Consider the following 13,454-nt stretch of genomic DNA (forward strand, 5'->3'; position numbering starts at 1 on the left):
AGAGGAAGCCAGTACTGTTGTGAATGAGTCAGATCCCGACTCCAACGGAGGAACTAGTGCTGTGGGACCATTAGTGGTAGTGGGAGAAAGCTAGCCAAGAAATCAAGTGAGGAGAAGACTGAAGTTGCCTTCTGAACAAACACCCATAGTGAAATCATCTGTAGAATCTGAGCTGAGTGGAGACGAAGGTAAAGGGCCTGATCAAAGAAGGTCCAAGAGATCGAGGGTGCCCTGTCAGAGATCTTCTTCTCCTGAATGAACTTATCTTGCTAAAAATGATAGTGAGGGCAATTTTTTAAAATTCGGGAATAATAGGGGAGATTCATCTGAAGTTTTCAGATCTTGAGCTGAACTTTCTTCTTACTTTTGAACTGCCTTACCCAACAAGACTGAGGATCTTTAACAGAATGAAGCTGGATTTTCCTATCTGGATTCAGGGGACTTTTCTGTGCTTGTAAATGGACTGCAAATCATGATATTAGAAATGTTTATTAATGAATGTGGTCCTTTTATCAATAGAGATGTTGAATGAACTTTGTTAAGTTGCTTAAGAAGATTACCTAGGCCCGAAGAAGAATACAATTAGGTTTGCAATCTAGAAGAACACAGAGTAGGGCTAAGGAAGCCTCACGAAGATTGTACATACTTTTGTAAGTAAAGTTGGAACAAATAAAGAATGATTTTTCTGTTTGCACAGGTGGAGACCCACAAAGAAGATTCTGTTGCTACTATTTCTCTATCAACTTGGTCTGAGTCTAAATAGTATGGAAACTAATACATCTAATTGTAGATGTAGGTACATAGTAGGTGCACTAATAAAAATTATAGCGTTGGACCTAATATATCTGCTTGTGATTATATTCAGATTCCACTAGCGCTGTAAAAGAGAAACATACACTTGACCAGAAATCATCGTACAAAATAGATCTATCTAGAGGAGATTAAAACTTAAACACTTACACTAGGTTGCTTTATGAGTATGTTGATGTGATGGAAGCCAGAGATTGCCATGTTTATATTCATTTACCTTATTCAGTAGTTGAAGGCATTACTTACGGTCATATACCCTTAACACATGGTATCAATTGTAGTTTACTGTTGAGTATTTTCTATAGAAAGAGTCATTTCCAGTACTATTCTAATTATGATTTAGTTCTTTCAGAAGTTCTTTTATTCAAACACCTGGATAGACATTCATATGCTTAGATAACTGAAACTGCCGGTAGATATTTTGCCCCGGTTAAAACGTTAGATACTGCATATGTACATTGACACAATTTAACCTGTATTCTCACTGACATTGAACAGAAATTTTTAAATCAAGTAGAAGATAGGTATAGAGAAGTAAAGACTAATGCAACTAAAGAGGCACGTTTTCCCATTTGGTTACAAGAAGTAAACGATCATCAGACAGCAGAGAAGGTGGAATCTGAGAGAGAATGAAAATTAGATGATACAATAGAGTAGTTGGGGGAGGTAATGAATTAACAGACCAGTTAGAAATAGACAGCTAAAAAGAAAATTAGGGTGAGAGACAGAGTGATGATAAAGAGACAGGTGTAAAACTGACAGCTGAGAGAGAGGTGGGAGACTATTGAGAGATGGAGAGACTGACATGTGAAAAACAGATGTGTGGGGGAGTGATGCATTTGTGGGAGAATTCCGAGACAGGCTTTAAAAAGCAATAAGGAGTAAGAGGTGGCTGAGAGAGAGGTGATGAAAATAAAAAAGACACTTACCTTCATTCCTATAGTAGGACAGTGGAAAGTGGGACATCCGAACATGTAGACCTCTTACCAGTACCAGTTTCAGGCACAGCCAGGTTGTGATGTTACCCTGCGATGTTAAATGTATGTGTAAAATTTCTTAATAAAATACTTTGAATTAAAAAGAGAAACAGTTGAGAAACAGACGTTTGCAAAAGAGGGAGAAAAAGATAGGAGACAGAGGTCGAGGGAAGGTGGCAAGTGAGAAAGCAGCAGATGATGTGGAAAAAATTACCAAATGGAGGAAACAGACAAGAAAGGAAAAATGACAGGCAGGAGGAAGTGAAGGCAGGGGATTGAGGTGAGATGAGAGAAAGTGCAAGGCCGGGGATAAAGACAAGATATGACAGGCGAGAAGTCAGAGACAGAGCAGGGAAAAGGAACACACAAGACTGAGAGTTGATAAGGTAGAAAAGAGAGGTTTGAGAGGAGAGAATGTGACAAGATGAAAGCCATTGAGAGACAAAGGTGAGGAAAGTAGGCACATTCTCTTGTAAACATCTTAACAATCAGGCACAGTATGAGAATTGTACACTCATCTAGCATGAGATGGGAGCGTGCATGTTTTGCAGTTTTATGAAGGCAGGGAGATTCCTTCAGGAGTCTTTGATGCCTACAGGCCTTGTAAGGTTCATTATGGAGCACAGGTACAGACAACGCAGCAGACTGGAAGGGAGATGAAGTTGAGCCCAAATGAAGTCCAGAGTGCCCAGACGGTAGAAGTTTATTTATTTATTTATTTAAAGGTTTTGTAGAGCGCGTAGTAACCCTAGAGCATCCCAGCGCTAGAACCTGAAACTCAAGAATGTCAGCAATGGAGGGGGTTAAGGGTCAGGGAAGAGAAGGGTCTTTAGTGCTTTCCTGAACTGAAGGAGATTGGGTTCAGTTCTCAGTCTCCGTGGGAGGTTGTTCCAGTGTTTGGCCGTGTGGACCGAGAAGCGGCGGCCTCCGGACCTGGCTTTTTTAACTCTGGGGACTGTAATGAGGTTCTCTCCGCTGGACTGGAGAGCCCTTTCCGCTTTGTAGGGGATGATGAATTCCTTGAGGAGGGGAGGGCCGTTGTTATAGAGAGTTTTGTGGGCCAGACAGAGGGCCTTGAAGGCAACCCTTTCTCTGACTGGGAGCCAGTGGAGAAGCTTAAGAGCTGGCTTTGCCGATGATCTGGCGGGTGCGTCAGTGAGTAGGCGGGCTGCAGCGTTTTGAACTTTCTGCAAGGTGTTGAGAGTGGCTTTGGGAGCTCCCAGATAGATTGCGTTGCAGTAGTCAAGCCTTGCCAGGATGAGGCCCTGAATCAGGAGTTTCTTGGCGGTCGCGGGGAGCAAGGGGAAGATCTTTCTGCAGGCCCTGAGAAGTCCGAAGCAGATTCCTGCCGTCTTTTTTGCCTGTGTTCTGAAGCTCAGGTCGTTTTCGATCCATACGCCCAAGCTCTTGACCTCTTCCTTGGGTGCAGGGGGGTCACCCAAGCAGTTGGGCCAGAGGTGCGGCGGCAGGGAGGGCCCTTTGTGTCCGAGCAGCAAGATCTTGGTCTTGGAACCGTTCAATTTTAGTGATGAGGAGTTCATCCAGCTCTGGACTTCAGTGAGACAGCTGTGAAGATCAGAGGGGGATTGGTGCGGGTGTGAAAGGGTTACCACCAGCTGGGTATCGTCGGCGTAGTTGATGATTGATACGCCGAACGGACTGACCAGTTTCTCCAGCGGGGACATATACACGTTGAATAACGTCGGGCTAAGAGATGAGCCCTGCGGTACTCCACAGCGGAGGGGGATAGCAGGTGAGTGGCTATCGTTCTCCCAGACTTGGAAGGAGCGGCCATCTAGGAAGGATTTTAGCCACTTCAGGGCCATGCCCCTTACTCCAATTTCTCCCAGTCGTTGGATTAGGGTGTGATGGTCCACAGTGTCGAAGGCCGAACTGAGGTCCAGGAGGATCACTGCCACTGATCCTCCCGTGTCCAGAATGCTTCTGGCCTTCTCCACTGCTGCCAGGAGGGCGATGTCGGTGCCCTGGCCTGGACGGAACCCTGTCTGGGAGACCCCGAGTAAGTTGTTGCTCTCCAGGAATAGTGAAAGTTGTTTGTTCACTAGCTTCTCCGTGATCTTACTATTTCCTGGGAGAAGGGAGATAGGTCTGTAGGTGGAGAGGTCCTGGGGGGTCCAAAGAAGGTTTCTTTAGTAGGCCTTTGACCGCTGCCGCTTTCCAGCTAGGGGGGACTAGGCCCTGCGAGAGGGAGGAGTTGATAAGTGACGTGAGGGGGGGATGATGGTGCTGGACACTTTTTTCAGGAAACGGAGAGGGGCGGGATCGAGGGGGGACCCACTTTTGATTGAGGCCAGTGTAGCGGCTACCTCTTCCGTGGAGACTGGGCCAAATGTGTCCAGGGAGGGTGAGGGGCCATCAGGAAGATGGGAGAGGTGGATGGGATGGTTGGCAGGATCCCTGTCCATGTGGCTAGATTCGATAGGGGGAAGGGCAGAGAGAATTTTTTGTATTTTCTCATCAAAGAAGGTGGCAAGTTTAATGCATTTGCTTTCCGCTGCTTTGGGGTCCAGTGGTTTGACAGGGTGGTCTGGGGCGTGAAGGAGTTCCTTGAGAATGGCGAAGGTTTCGTGGGCCGAACAGGAGGCGTTTTTGATTCTGTCTTCGTAGAAGGCGCTTTTGGTATTGCATAGTTCCCTTTTATAGGATTTTACGGAGGCACGAAATGTGTCTTTCTTGTCTGCCGTTTTATCCTTCCTCCAAAGGCGTTCGTTCCTCTTGCATTCCTTTCGTAATAGGTTTAGTTTGGGGGTGTACCAAGGGGACGGGTTGACTCTCTTGGTACGTTTGAGGGTGCTAGTTTTCGGAAGGATGTCATCCAGAGATTGGGTGACCCAAGTATTGAATTCGTTGTCAGCGGCGATGGTGTCTTGAGAGGGGAGGGGGGTGTTTTCATTTAATTTGGCTGCCCATTCGTCTGGGACCAGTTTATGCCAGCGTCTAATAAGGGTTCTGATTTTGGGGGGTAGAGGGGGGGAATGTTGATAGACCATTCAAAGGGGACCAGAAAGTGGTCGGTCCAAGGGAGGGGGACGTGAGCAAGGGTGTTCAGGTCTTGGATGTTGGTAAATATGGGGTCGAGTAGTTGCCCTCTGCCATGAGTGGCCTGTGGGTTTTTTAGGCCGAGGCCAGTGGAGGTGATATTCTGTAGAAGTTCTGTCGCCTGCTTGTCGACCGGGTCCAAAAAATGGATATTGAGGTCCCCCAATAAAAGATAATTGGAGGAAGACATGCACTTAATGGTGATCTGGTCGATGAGTTTGCTAGGAAATTCAGCGAGTTGGCCAGGGGGGCAATATACAAGCATTCCCGACAGCGATGTCACTGGGGAGATTTGGATGGTGAAGTGGCAGCTTTCACATCCATTGATGTTGACATCCAAGGTTCTGCAGGTGAAGACGTCCTTGTATATTATGGCTAGTCCACCTCCTCTACCCTCTGGTCTATTCAGCGAGCATATTAGGTAGCCAGGAGGGAGTGCAAGGGCTATGTCAGGGCCATTGTTGGGAGTGAGCCAAGTTTCAGTGAGAAACAGGATATCAGTGGCATGGTTTGAGATCAGGAGGTTAATTTCATGTGCATGTTTAACGAGTGACCTGCAGTTGAGTAGGCCTAGTTGGAGTCCACCGGGTACCGGATCAGGGCCAGCGGGGTTGCAGAGGCTGCACCTGGTGAAAGGGTTGTCGCCCATATGGGTGTACGTGCAGGATGAGTGTTTCTGGGTGTTTAAGGCTAGAAGCTTATCCCGGGAGTAGGTCGGGCATTTCTTGGCAGAAATGGGCAGAGTAACTGGGCCTGGGTCCGGCTGGGCCCGAACGGGCCCAGAAGGGCTTGCCTTTGGCGCGCCTTCGGCCCTGCGCTGCCTGAACTGACACATAGTTTATGGAAGGAGATCGGGCATTGGGGGGGTGGGCGAGGCCTCGAGAGGTGGACATGTCTGTGGCTCCTCGCGGCCGGTGATGGCGACGTGCGAGTGAATTCCTCTCCCTGACAGCGTTTAAATCGACTGTCTAGGGGAGTATCAGGTCAGTGCTGGGGGGTGTGCGCAACGAGTTTAAAAACACAAGTAATCACAGTTTTTAAAAGCAAGTTATACGGTTTTTAGCAAAAGCGTCTCTCCCGGCTTCCGCCTCAGGAGTATCAGGTAAAGTGCAGCTCTAGCGATCAGGGCGCGCTTTTATCTGTTTGGCGAGGGGTGGGCGTGGCCACGAGAGGTGGGCGTGTCTGTGGCTCCTCGCGGCCGGTGATGGCGGCGTGCGAGTGAATTCCTGTCCCTGACAGCGTTTAAATCGACTGTCTAGGGGAGTATCAGGTCAGTGCTGGGGGTGTGCGCAACGAGTTTAAAAACACAAGTAATCACAGTTTTTAAAAGCAAGTTATACAGTTTTTAGCAAAAGCGTCTCTCCCGGCTTCCGCCTCAGGAGAATCAGGTGAAGTGGTGTCTATTTTATATCATGTCCCACGACGAATCTAGGGACCTACACCCAGGTAAGCCATTAAGTACACTAAGGAGAGGGTTGGGACAATTCAGGTTGCCCTCCCAGGGGAGGGACTGGACAGTGGGGAGGATACTCCCATGTCCTTTTTCCAGTTTCACAGCAGAGCAGGAGCTAACGGTTCCCAGAGCTGGTTTAAAATGGACTATGCAAGGCGGCACCAAATGTGCCCCTCACAAAGACTGAGTGGCGCTGGCAAGCGCACCCAACCGTCCTCAATACACTACATCCTGTCTGGGAGGTGGTTACACCTCCCTGAGACAGGACACCTATTGTTCTGCCTTCCCCTGCTCAGCAGCAGAAGGGCAGAATCATGTCTCTGGTCGGCAGTAGCCATGTTGTGCTGTCCGGGTCTAGAAGACTGACACCGGGAGCATTGAGAGCCCAATGGAGGCCCCTTCCAATGCTTGGAATCATACCTCCCACACTGTTTACGGTGTAGGGGTATGATTCCAACATATTAGATACCAAACATGATAGGATTCGATGCAGCCAGTTTTGAAATGGTCATCGCGTATTTACACGTGCCCCTCTAATGGTATATGGCTGATTCACTTACAACCCGGGAGAATGGATTCTATAGACTGTAGGGGTGTCCTGCTCATGCAGTGGCAACATCATACTTAGAACCAGGCACCCTGCCTTCAGGATTGCAAAAGGCCTGCTATAGAGGTTACTTTTATGTTTTAAGTGCAGTGACCCTTGATATAGGAAACCTATATCTTTCGTAAGTGGTGCCAGCACCAGCCTACACAGGTTGCAATGGCAGGCCTGTAGTTACAGTTTGAATGGTCTCCCATGGGTGGCATAATACATGCTTCAGCCTATGGGGGACTTCTGGTGTACCTATGCCCTGGGTACACTAGGAACTGACAAGGGAGCCTTGGTATCCAATCTGGGATGTACCTAAGTGCTAAACATAACAATTCAAGGGAGAAAGCAGAAAGTCTGGAGTGCTGATTAGCAGGATCCCAGTCAGACTAGCACCAGGCAAAAAGTGGGAGTAACCATAAAAGTAGATCTTACTTTCCTGCAAACGGTTTCCCTCATTTGGATGGTTAATGGTTTCTCTCATTTGTATGGTGCAATGGCTTCTCTCAATTGTATGGTATAGTGGTTTCTCTCATTTGTATGGGACAAGGCATTGTTTACTCATTTCTATGGTACAATGGTTTCTCTCATTTGTCTGGGCCAATGGCACCTCATTTTCTTGGCTCAATGGTTTCTCTCATTTGTATGGTACAATGGCTTCTCTCAATTACATACGTCAATGTTTTCTCTCATTTGTATTGTACAACGGTTTCTCTCATTTGTGTTGTTCAATAGTTTCTCTAATTTATATAGTACAATGGTTTCTATCATTTGTATGGTATAATGGTTTCTCTCATTTATATAGTACAATGGTCTTTCTAATATGTATGGGGCCACGCTTCAGTGCAAATGAGGAAACACCTCTTTGACCTTGTAATGGAGCAATGTGCGGCCATGAAATGTGTATTACAGAAGAGGCCCGCAAGCATTTGTAGCCCCTTCTGCAATATGAGTGGCCAAAGACACAAAAGATAAAGGAGGCACAAATGTACACAGGGCACTCCAGTAATTTGACTCAAGAATCTCCTTTCCTTAACATTTTCAAAGTGTTACACAACCTAACAGTTTAGTTTCAGGGGGTCATGTGGGCAGACAGCAATTGATCCGGGTCCGGAAGGATTATGGGGTCTCCAACCAGCAGCTCCTGAGCTACTGTAGCTTTCCAGCTACCTCTGAGCAGATCACCTGTGTGCAGCCCAGTTTATTAAATTAGAAAGCTTTTGCTTGGTTGAGTTAATAGACATATAACAAATTTGAAATTATAAAACACTAACAATATTAGTAGCTCTCAATGCATTTCATTGGACATAAGTAGCTCTCAGTACAGAAAAGGTTGGAGACCCCATGTACCTGCTGTTTTCAGCAGGGACTGCAATCCCTCCAGATCTGAGTGAAGAGATGGCTGTTCATGGACAGGTCCTCGAGAGGTCCCACTCAGATCTCCAAGCATTCCAGCTACAAAAGAGATCAAAGACACTTTGGTGTTCAGGCCTTCAACAAAGACAAGATGCACCGCACTGAGGGGCATATCGTGAAGGGGCCACTATATAATTATTGCCACTTTAGCGCCAGTTTTTGGGTGAAAAGCGGCGATAATTATATCGCATTATCAGCAAGGTCACGCTATCGCGTGAATCCTTGCCTTAGCGCCCTTTTCCCCAACGCCCAGCTTTGCATCTCTAATGAGATGCAAAGTGGGCGTACCATGCCAAACTTACATGGAGAATGTCGCTAAACGACATTTCTCCAATTAACAATGAAATCGCTAACCTGCTTAGTGATTAATAAAGAAGCGCTAACCGCGCTTATTGCAGGTTCCTGTACGCCTGCTTTCAATCTGACTTAGCCATGTAATTGAATGGGAGGTGGATTACATGGCTAACTCCACCCTGCCTTATCAGCAAAGTATCGCCTGTTGCAGTCCGATTATCGCTGGATTTCCAGTGATAATCGCACAATTTTGAAGCTAACGCTTGGATTTCTATCGCTTTGGAGATAAGCATTGCTGATAGCACGTTATCTCCGCGATAGAATCCAGCGATAGCCGGCGATAATTAACCTAGCGCTAAGTGCGCTTAGCGATGATTATCGCAGGTAGTTGCTCATATGCCCCTGAGTCAGGCCGCTTTCAAGGGCTTTGTTTTTGATTGACAGACAAATCGGCACTGGTATTATTACTCGGAAAAGATTTCAAATTGAAAAAAGCTTCCAGACGAGACTAATAAATAACTGTGGCTTAATTAGTGATTTTATCCAATTTTAGATAACATATTTCAGGACAGTGAAGATTCAGAAAAGACAATACCTGCTCCGCCTCCTGGTGCCAGTCTTGCCTCTGGTGTTTTCAAGGCTCTAATTGGTCATTAGGGGCTAGATTCGGTATTTAAGAATCGGTAAAACCTATGTAGGTAAAAAATCGGTAAAAAATACTGATTCGGTATTTACCGAATCGGTATTTACCGAATCGGTATTTGCCATTGATTCCTATGGGCCTTGAAGCCCATAGGAATCAATAGCAAATACCGATTTGGTAATTACTGAATCGGTAAATTTACCGAATTGACAGGGGGAACAGGGCGTCACTTTGACACCCTGTTGCACCCCTGTTTCAGGCTTGTGTGCCATGTGGCACACATACATGCCCTTAGGGCATGTCTGTGTGCCACATGGCACAGGTGTACATGCACAGATGTGCATGTACACAGGAATTCGTTATTTACCATGTAATAGTATTACATGGTAAATAACGAATCCTGAATGGCCTGTAGCACTGTTAACAAATTACAGATTCGGTATTTTTACCGATCAGTAATTTTACCGAATCGGTAAAATTTACAGAATCTGTAAATTTACCGATTCTGTAATTTTACCGATTCGGTAAAATTCCTGAATCTGTACGTTTTTCAAACCCCTACATACCAATGTCCAAATACCGGTCGGAAACGGCCGAAAATCAGTATTTTCGGCCGTTTCCGACCCATATTTGGACACCTACATCTGGCCCTTGGAGTCTTGTTTATTTAGGCATTATGGAGTTGTGGGTACATCCAATGCGGCCTGACCAAAGTTGGAGTCATGCAGTCTGTATTACATATTTTTTTCTAACTTTCATATTACCACAATTTTTGGTATATGATATTAAACCTAGAGACGTCATATCCATGCTCCTGGTTTATCTTGTTGGAATCCTTGGGGAAATACATGTAGCAACCAAAATAGAAATGCAGCTGATTTTGTAACTGATGTGTCTCTTTGGAAACCTTGCACTTACACTTTGCAACTTGAGTGGTGTCACTTCCTGTGATGTAAACAGATCGTGTGACATGCTTCAAGAGATGCGGTTGTGTGAAAGGTCATGTCACATCCCAATATTTTATTTATTTATGCGTTTTTATATAGCGCAGACTTTACCTGAAGGCGTCAGAGCGCTTCACAAAAGGAACAGAAAATTACAAGTGGACAAATTACAAAAGCAGACGTTAAGTTACATGAGGTAAAAGTGACAATTGTGAGCAAACAAAATACATGAGGTAGCAAACAGTGCATTACAGAAGGAAAGAGTGACAAGTGTGCAGGTTACAAGAGAAAACCAAGTACAATTAGAGGTAATATACTGCAATATATGCTAGACACTCAGGCACAAGAACAAACGTTACGTAGGCAATGGTGGCACTTGTGCAAGTATCAAAAGCAAGCAAAATGTGAGAGGTAGCAAACAGTGTGTTACAAGAGAAAAGTGGCGTGTGCATGTTACAAAAGAGTACCAAACACAGGTACAAGGATAATACTGCAATAAATGGTAAACACTCCCACCACAAGAGCACACTGGGAAGGCACTTCCATAGTTATGGAGAATAGAGTTTTCAGTAATGGGAGGTCTTCCTTCAGATAATAGAGAGGGTGTGAATTTCTTTTGGAGGTGGAGAACTTTGAGGTCCATTTTGAAGACCTGGGAGGAGGTGGTGGTCCGGAGCTGAGGCGGAAGTGAGTTCCAGATTCTCACCGCGTTGCCTGAAAAGGATTGGGTCATCGATCTTTCCTTCTTGAAAGTGGGAGGTTCAAGCAGTAGATTTTCCGCATTACGTGATGGTCTAGAGCCTCCAGAGAGTTTCAGTTTATTTGCCAGGTAGAGAGGAGAGGAGGAGTGCAAGGCTTTGTGGGTGATACAGGCAGTCTTGTAGATAGCTCTAGCCTCGATGGGAAGCCAGCTGAGGGTGGATAACATCGGTGTGATGTGGTCGCTTCTTTTGGCCCCATAAATGAAACGAGCTGCTGAATGAAGAACAGATCTAAGGGGGGACAAGTGGGATTTGGGGAGGCCAGCAAGAAGAGAATTGCAGTAGTCCAGTCTGGATAGGACCAGCGATTGCACCAGGGTTTTAAGGTCCTGCTCCGGGAAAAAGCGATGAATTCCCCAAAGAAGGCGCAGTTGGTATCGAGCAGACTTTGCAATGGAATTGATGTGGGAGATTAGATTGAGTTTTTTGTTGAGTATGACACCAAGTAATTTTGCGCTGTCGACAATGATGGTTTTATTGTTAAGTAGATTCATCTGATCCATCCATGATTGAACCGGGGGAGGAGAGAGTGAGGAGGAGAGGAGAAGGAATTCAGTTTTGGAGAGATTCAGAATCAGTTGATGAGTTGACATCCAGTTTCGAATGGAGTTGAGAGTAGAGCTTAGGATGGAGAGATCGTGAGTGGAGGCAACCTTGAGGTAGATTTGAGTGTCGTCTGCATAGAGATGATAGTGGATCCCGGATAAACTTAGGTGATTTCCCAGTGGTTCTAAATAGAGATTGAACAATGTGGGTGCAAGTATAGAGCCTTGAGGAACACCTTGACCTACCGCCACAGGAGCTGAAAGACTGTTCGCTATTTTGATCATTTGGGATCTATCTGAGAGGAAGGAGGCAAACCATTAAAGCACAGTCCCTTTCTCTGTTGAAGAGTGTTGAGGAGGGTGTTGTGATTGACAGTGTCAAAGGCTACAGAAAGGTCTAGGATCATTAGAAGGCAGGACCCCCCCCCGAATCGAGTATCCTCAGTGCGCCATTTACCAATTGCAGTATGGCTGTTTCAGTGCTGCAGTTTTGGATGAAGCCGGACTGACAATTGTCAAGAAGATCATTGTCCTTGATATGACGAGAGAGTTGTTTCTCTACACATCTTTCTGTGCTCTTCGCAAGAAAGGGTAGATTAATGATGGGGCGGAAGTTGTTGAGGCCATTCGCATCAGCAGTGGGATTTTTAACACCTTAGCTGCGTGTAAACATTTCTCCCCAGTGCTGCGCTGTCCATTAGAACTAGTGCTGAATGGACGTTCAATGGTCGTGCGCAGCACTGGGGAGGTAGCGCTGCTGACGACCATTGGCCGTCAGCAGCACTTAAGGGGTTAAGCAGAGGGGTGACCTGCCCAATTTTGAAGGAGACAGGAAGGGAGCCTTGACAGAGGGAGAGGTTGACCAGAGTGGTCCAATAGGAAAGGGAATGGGTATAGAAGTCAATGGCAATGGCACTGGGGATGGGGTCCAGAGAATGGTTGGTGGGCTTTGTTTCGCGGATTCACTTGAGGAGGGCATCTTCAGATATTGGGTCAAAGTTCTGCCAAATGGCTGAGGATTTGCGCTCCTCTGGAAGGGTAGGATGAGCGACCTGATCCACAAGTGATTTCACTTTTTAATCGAAGAATATAGCCAAATCCGCTGCTTTCTTTGTAGAATCCTCCAACTTGGAGGTTGGGGGAGAGCAGTTAGGAATCTTGATGAGATCGAATAGTCTTTTGGGTCTATTTTTGGCTGAGTCACGAAGGGTTTTGAAGTGCGATGCTTTCCCAGGGAAGATGTGCTCAGAGTTAGGGTGACCATGCCGCTCGGATTTGCCCGGAGCGGAGAGTCCCTGGTTTTCAATAGATGACCTAGCAGATTTCGGTAAATTAGGCTAATATCCCAGTTTTTTGAGAGGTTAAACTGAAAACAGTGAGAGCCACTTTTTTAGGTGTTCCAAAGCAGGGCTAGTTAGCAGCTGTTATGAGAAAGCAATTTAATTAACAGATATGACGCTAGTTTTAAAAATTACATTTATTTATTTTCTTAGTGCCTCTTCTAGGTTTCTATGTTGATGAGCGCTGTCCTTCTTTGCCACTTTGTTGATGTAAAAGTGTAGTCCTTCCTCTATTTTTGTGCAGTGTCCCCGTTTTTGTGTCGCAGTATCTGGTCACCCAAGTCAAAGGGCACGCAACGCCACTTCCACTGCCGCGGTCATTTTGGTGAATGGGCCCAGGGTGTCATAATGCTAAATTGAAACACAAACACAATACCTGATCGAAAGCACTGGCTTTAAATGTATGAGAAAGAAAAGAGTATGGACTATGGAAACCCGAAACATAATGAATAGGAGACTGGTTCTTATTTACAGTGCACAGCATCCTTCCCTGAGGTAAAACATATTCATTTTTACAGCATAGTAGAAATATCATTTCCTCTTCCTAATTCGGGACTCCGGGAGCGGTCTATCTCTATTTGAAATATCGATGCGAGGCGCAGGCCTCTTTGTGGGTTCG

The sequence above is a fragment of the Lissotriton vulgaris genome, chromosome 11 (assembly GCF_964263255.1).
Source record: "Lissotriton vulgaris chromosome 11, aLisVul1.2, whole genome shotgun sequence".
NCBI classification, from domain to species: Eukaryota; Metazoa; Chordata; class Amphibia; order Caudata; family Salamandridae; genus Lissotriton; species Lissotriton vulgaris.